Below are 7725 nucleotides of genomic sequence, written 5' to 3'. Positions count from 1 at the left end.
TCGACTACCTAACCTACCTAACCTAACCTAACCTAACTTTTTCGGCTACCTAACCTAACCTAACCTATAAAGATAGGTTAGGTTAGGTTAGGTAGGGTTGGTTAGGTTCGGTCATATATCTACGTTAATTTTAACTCCAATAAAAAAAACTTGACCTCATACATAATGAAATGGGTAGCTTTATTATTTCGTAAAAAAAAACATTAGAGAAAATATATTAATTCATGAAAACTTGGCTTATTAGGCAAATCGGGCCTTGCATTGTAGGCTGAGAAGTGCGTTCTGGCTATTAGGTACGACATATATATATATATATTTATATATATTTATATATATATATATATATATATATATATATATATATATATATATATAAATATATATTTATATATATATATTTATATATATATATATATATATATATATATATATATAAATTATTATTTATTATAAATTATAAATTATATTAAATTAAATTATATATATATATAAATTTCTGGCTATTAGGTACGACATATATATATATATATATATATATATATATATATATATATATATATATATATATATATATATATATATATATATATATATATATATATATATATATATATATATATATATATATATATATTGTGACGATAATCTCCTTCAAGAGATTGAGCCTGCTCTTCCCTCCAAAAATACGTCGATATATCTATATAAAACTACTATGGAAGAAAAATCCAACAACGACAACACCAGCAAGGTTTGCCAGAGCGCAAAACGTATGCAGCCAGGAACACCTGCTCCACCTCAAACCGCCAAACTACCTGTCTTGTCGCCGGCTCCTCGCTGATTGGCCGCGGGTCTAGCTGCAACTGCACTCCACCCACCATACTACTTGATGTCTGGGGCCGCCACGACCTCAGTCTTCAGAATATTCAGTGCTTTCATAAGGTTAACACGTCTTCTTGGTAGACTAAGCTGTGGCTTACGTGTACAAAGAGAAGTGATAGCTTGAAGCCAATATTCCGGCACCTATTTCCTTGTTTCACACTTGTTATTTGTTCATTTGTCTTAACGTAACTTTTCACTTTGTCATTCGATTATTCTTATTATTTTGATTGATTTTATTATACGAATTTGTGTGTCCATTTTATTTATGTTTTGCTTTCTTTAACGTAATTAAAATTTCATTGTTAAAATTTACTTGTGTTTTGTGTGTCTTCTCCTTACCTTATCCAGAATTTCTATTTTTTTTTCTATATGTGACGAGGCAATACCCCTAGCTTTTGAACAGCCGAACACCAACGCGTTACCGTCACAATATATATATATATATATATATATATATATATATATATATATATATATATATATATATATATATATATATATACAGTGGTACCTCGGAATGCGATTGTCCCTGTATGCGAGGTTTTCGGAAGGCGAGGTGTATTTACTCCAAAAATTTGTCTCGGAAGGCGATGGTTACTTCGGGAGGCGAGTTTGGACGCGAGTTTGTTGATACGCGTACAGCCGACCTAGCGCGCGGTGGTTCGGCGATCGTCGCCCCTCCGCCCCTCAGTTTATTATTGTCTCGCGCTCAGTGACTACCCCCACATCAATTCTTCTCGCGGATTTTCAGTGTTTTGTTGGATTTTTGGTGATTTGTCTATACAATTTGTTATTATATATCTCACCATGGGTCCCAAGAAAGCCAGTGGTAAGGATAAAGGCCAGAAAGCTCATGTGAGGATGACAATAGAGGAGAAACAAGAGATCATTCGGAAGCATGAGAACGGTACACGTGTTGTTGAACTTTGTAGGCAGTACAACAAAGCCACATCAACAATATGCACTATACTTAAGAAGAAAAATAAGATTATGGGTGCTAAAGTGGCAAAAGGAGTAAGAACATTAACGGCACAAAGACCACAAATACTTGAAGAAGTGGAAAAGTTGTTATTAATTTGGATACACGACAAGGAGTTGAGGGGTGATAGTGTTTCGGAGGCCATTATTTGTGAGAAAGCCAGGGTGTTGCACGAAGACCTTCTAAAGAATACCCCTGCAACGAGTGATGCAGATAAGAAAGAGTTTAAGGCAAGCAGGGGCTGGTTTAAAAAATTTAGAAAGAGAAGTGGTATCCATAGTGTTACAAGGCATGGGGTTATGTGATGTGATTATGGAAGGGGACTCCCCTTCCAAACAGTAACTCCTCTCCTCCTCCCCCCTCCTCACCATCTTCCATACGCCTACAGCACTCGACAGCAAGGTAAGTAATAACTGGAACACAGTTTTGTAGGTTTATTTAGATGAATTAGGTATAAAAATTTAGTTTGATGTGGGGTTTTTGGGGTAGTCAGGAACGGATTAATTCATTTCCCTTTATTTCTTATGGGGAAATTAACTTCGGAATGCGAGTTTTCGGAAGGCGAGGCGTCTCCAGGAACGGATTAAACTCTTATTCTGAGGTATGCCTGTATATATATTTATATATATATATTTATTTATATATATATTTATATATATATATATATATATATATATATATATATATATATATATATATATATATATATATATATATATATATGTGTGTGTGTGTGTGTGTGTGTGTGTTTCATTGAATATGACCGTATATTCTGTATTTATTATTTTCTAGTTTAGGGCTTCTATCCCTCTAACTATTTTCTTAGCATCAGGGCTTAATTGAAATAGGAGTTCTCCAAAACTCATTTTCGTACTTTTAAGGTGAAGAAAAGAAGTGATTTACTATAGAGTGTATTACACTTATTTATATAATTTGCACGTTTCGAACCTCCATGGTTCATTCTCAAGTGAACAGATCTTACAATACTAGTTGATTTTATACCTGCACTGGGTCAGGTGATAATACAATAAAGGTGAAAACATGGGGGGATACCTAAGGGATAAATGTGAGGTGAAACATAGAGGTAACTGCAGAAGGCTTATTGGCCCATACGAGGCAGCTCCTATCTAAACACAATGATTAATCCAGTGTAATTGGCCAATTATGTTGGACATTGTCTTCTGTGTTGGCATCGATATGTTCTTGTCTTGTCCTTACTCTCATGGTGGGTAGAGTAAATAGTTCCGTGATTTGGGTGTTCATGGTAGGTCGCTCTATTCTTATGTGAATTGCCTCAAGAATTTGTAATCTTCTTGCATCTTGGGTTTTGTCTATTTTGCAGGTATTCTTGTTCAACATTTCTCTTGTTAGAGTAATGTCACGGGCTTGTCTCATGTGATTCCTAGGGGCACCGGATTGAAGATGGCATGTCAAACGCCTCGTCAGCTTGGTCGACGTCATACCTATGTACTTACATTGAAGGTTACATCCTTCGTGGGGGCAAGTGTACATGTATACAACGCTTACATTGGGATCAAACTCAACCCCTCAAAGTCAAAGTCCATGCCCATAAAAATAGCGAAGCCCAACATCCAACTCACAGTACAGGGTCAACCAATAGAATGGGTCGACACCTATCAGTATCTAGGAATCATCCTGGACACACACATGAATTTTAATGCTGAGGTCACTTACTTGAGAGAGCGAACTGCGGCCTGGACGGCAATCCTCAGGTCGCTAACCTCCCTTTCTGGAAGAGCCAATCTGCAAGTCCTTCGCACATACTATGTACAGGCAGTCAGATCAGTGATCGATTATACCGCACCTGCACTCACAAATCTATCACACTTTTCATGTTGCCTTTTGCTTCATTGAATTTATTCACATAATATGCAAGTTTTGCCTTTCTTATGATACTGGTAAGCATTGATGAGTACCTTTTAGCTACTTCCTTTGAAACTAGGCCAATCCTAACTTTCTTTTCATATTCATGTTTCTTGTTGATTGAGTTGAGAATGCCACTTGTGAGCCATGGATTGTTTAATCTTTTGTCAGTTACTTGCTTGGTAAGAAGGGGACAATGAAGGTTGTAGAGGCTTAGAGTTTTGGAGAGGAAGAGGTTAGCTAATGAATTTATATCATTTATATCACTAGTATCATCAACCCAAACTGAGCTGTTTGCCATACAACAGGCATTCGCATATGTGATTGCACAAAACACTCAAAATGCAATCATACACACAGACTCAAAAGCTGCACTTCAAATACTAGGACAAAAACAGTGGAAAGATAATGTGGAAATAATTACCACCATTTTGTATCTTGGAGCAGTCGCTAAAGGCAAAGGACTCAACATAACTTTAAACTGGATCCCATCCCATATTGGAATCCCATTAAATGAAAAAGCTGATGAAATTGCTAAATTGGCAACTCGTCATCCAGTGATACATAAAACAATTCAACCCAGCCTAGAGAACATAAAAAACATCATCACCAAAAAACTCTCACATCTCAACAAAGCCTACCTGCACCAGAGAATAGCTGAAGGGTCGCCATCTGCAACATGGTATTTTCAGGCAACCAAATTAGAAAGGTTAAATATCCCAAAAGGAATCCACAGGGAAATAGCAGTTAGGCTATATAGACTACGTCTAGGTTACAGATGCAACTGGGAGATTGGTGAACCCCGACAGAGAGAGTGCATCTTCTGCCAAACTGTCACAGAAAAGCCATTACTTCACTATCTTCTGGAATGTGAAGCAACCAATGACCTTAGAAGAGCTTTAAGAGTTCCTGAATCATGCAGTGGCCACTGTTATGATCTCAGCCTGCAGGAGAAACGAGACTCCCTCCTTGAGAGTTATTCAGCAAGCCTGACCTAACTAGAAGGTCTAGCAAATATTGAGGTGATAACCCATATGAAAAATGGTATGGTGGATTCAATGAACAATTTAAGATTATGGGCAGTGAAGAAGGAAACATATAAATGACTGGCTAGGAGATGTGGACATTTTGCTGGAGGCGTGAGGCTCGCTTCCGGAGGACCTTGACCTCACTTGAGTGCCAGACATCGCAGGGGGAAGCTGCGCTCCGTGAGCTCCCGCCAGAAGGGAACCCCTAGTGATATATCTCGAAGAGAAGAGAAGTGTGTAGACGTGCCAGCTGTGGAACCGAGCTGGGAACGTTGTGGTCTCAAGTCCTGGTCGACGAGCAGAGTTCAATAAGCTGCTCAGAGGCATTTTCGTGGGCTGTGTGGAGCGCCCTGACCAGACGCCGTCAGAAGGAAAGCGCCCTCGATCAGTTAATCTGTGGTAAGCACGATATACGCCAGTTCATAGTGATTGCTTGTAGTTGGTCGTGTGCCCAGCGACAGTAGCAATGTTTATTTATAAGTTAGACATGTTTTAATAAGGCAGAAGGCCTGAAATAGGAGAGTGAAGAGGGAGGAACACGGAGCGACGTCCGTCCCCTCTGAGCTCTGACTGGCGACTGAGGGAGCCCGGCTCCTGACGGAGGAAGACCCTCCCAGCGAGTGAGGACCGCCGCCAGGCGAGGTGGAGTATGGACTTGCCCAAAACGGGGGAGTCCACTCTCACTGTATATAGAGGACAGATAGAGGTTGGAGGCAAACATATTGTGTGATAATTTTTGTTTATGTGTTAAAGGGGAAACATTTTATTGGAGTGTCGATGGGTTGCAGGTTTGTCTTTGGGGAAGAAGTTGCTGAGAACTTCGAAGCCAGCAGATGAAGTAGCTGATGAGACTCCAAGGTAGTGGAGCAGAGGACCTCGAGCCGTGAGGAGAAGCAGCAGTGAAGAGGAGTGTCACGTGCTTCTGTAGAGGTGGAGAAGCAGCATAGTTGCTCGAGGAAACTTCATGGTGTAGCAGCCAAGAGAGCTGAGGAGGACCCTAGCAGAAGGGTGAAGCACCGTAGTTGCTCAAGGAAACTTCATGATAGCAGCCTGGAGGAGCTGCAGAGGATCCTGGTAGTGAAGCCCGGAAGAACCTAAGGATATTAGGGTAGTGAACTTCCAGAGGTGGAAGGGGAAGTTCTGGTGGATTACTTATAGGGAGTTGATAGTGTTTGGTTGTCATTAGCGTGCAAGACGCAGTGAGAGGTGAGTGACTGTTGGCATTCTTATGTCAAGGAGTGTTTTACACTGAAGTTTAGAGTTACAGCCGTAGGGTGGATTATCTACAGATGTATGGCGTTCTAGGACTGATAGAGTCATCGATTGATCATTGTTGTGTATCAATGAACATTTATACTGATATATGTTATTGCATTCAAATGCTGATTTTCTATATATATATTATCTTGCTGGTGGTGCAACAGTGTATGTAGACTTGATCAACTTGAGGAGGTTGATAGTATCAGGTGGTGAACCAGGAGATAGGATACCACTTGATAAGCTGATAATAGAGTTCTGATGGTGTTGGAGTGCAACCTGATTGTGATATTATAGAGTATAGGATTCATTATTATTATATGTGTGTATGTATCGTGTATGTGCTTTGTCCAGTAAATGTATCCCAATTTGCTGGTGTTTGCCCTTGTCCTAGTGAGGCTTCCCAGGAGGTAGTAAAGAAGGAGAGAGAGAGAGAGAAAGAACCAAGAACCACTGCTGTGGACAGGGTAGAAGGTAATACTAGTAAGTCATAGGGGATTGAGGGGTCACATCTGATAAGGAGAGAGTGGGGAGTCACAGCGGCTCGAGTGGGTGTGTGCACGTGACAACGAGGCTAAGTGTTGGAGCCGCATCCCCTAAACGTGTGACGTCGAGCCCCTCTCCAAGACCCAGAAACGCCTAGTGTGATCTCCTAGTGAAGTAAAAGCACTCTGCCGAGTTGTGGGTTGGGTTGTCCGTAGAGAAGGATCAACGACAACAACACCAACAACCCACAGTCTATAATACCACACTGAAGCCATCAACACAGCCACTCTCCTGGTCAACAAAGGTGTCCAGCAGCTGGACACCCTCATAAAGACTGTGAAGCAGTATCCCCAGAATTCTTGAAGCAATTCACATAAGAATAGAACAACCTACCATGAACACCCAAATCACGGAACTATTTACTCTACCCACCATGAGTGTAAGCACAAGACCAGAACATAACTTTCTCTCTTCTCCCTTTTTCTGTTCATTGTCTGCTCCTACGCTCCCTTGCTATCCTCTTCTTATTCTTATTACTATCTCCTTCTCATTCGGGGGTTATAATAGGAGCTGCCTCGTATGGGCCAATAGGCCCTCTGCAGTTCTTATTATTACTACTATCCCCTCTACTACACCTTACTTTGTTGCCAAGAGCATATAAGCAGCAGAATAGCAAATATTAACTAATCTACTTTCAAGTGTGGTCTAGAACACACTTGCGAGATACTGTACCGACTCTCAGTGCGCTCAACTCACACCATTGTTCAGCAAGGTTTCACCTACATACGTCTGTATGCTCGACTAAATATGCCACATATAATCAGGATTCCTCCCTTATGTTGACCAATCCACACACTAGAAAATGAAGGAATGACGACGTTCATTCGTCCTCCAGCACGGCGAATGGTTGGAAGTCCTGATGATATCTGTAGGCAGTCTTTTCAAAGTCTTCTTACGATCTCTGTCCTTTATGACACTTCAGGACGAATTTTTACTGCTGCTATTTCTATTGAAAGCTTTCTATTCTGCGTATTTCAGCCTCAAATACCCGTTGCCTCCATCTCCCCATTTCTCTCTCTTTCCTTCCCTCTCAAGCAATCATGAAATGTGACACCCAAACCTTGCCCGAAACGCTGTGCACATTAATGGGTTTAGGTATTGTATGCACTAGCTCTATCTATAAATCCAACATTATGTTTGTAACTCATCTAT

The sequence above is a fragment of the Procambarus clarkii genome, chromosome 38 (genome assembly GCF_040958095.1).
Source record: "Procambarus clarkii isolate CNS0578487 chromosome 38, FALCON_Pclarkii_2.0, whole genome shotgun sequence".
NCBI lineage: Eukaryota > Metazoa > Arthropoda > Malacostraca > Decapoda > Cambaridae > Procambarus > Procambarus clarkii.
This window is presented reverse-complemented; position numbering follows the sequence as displayed.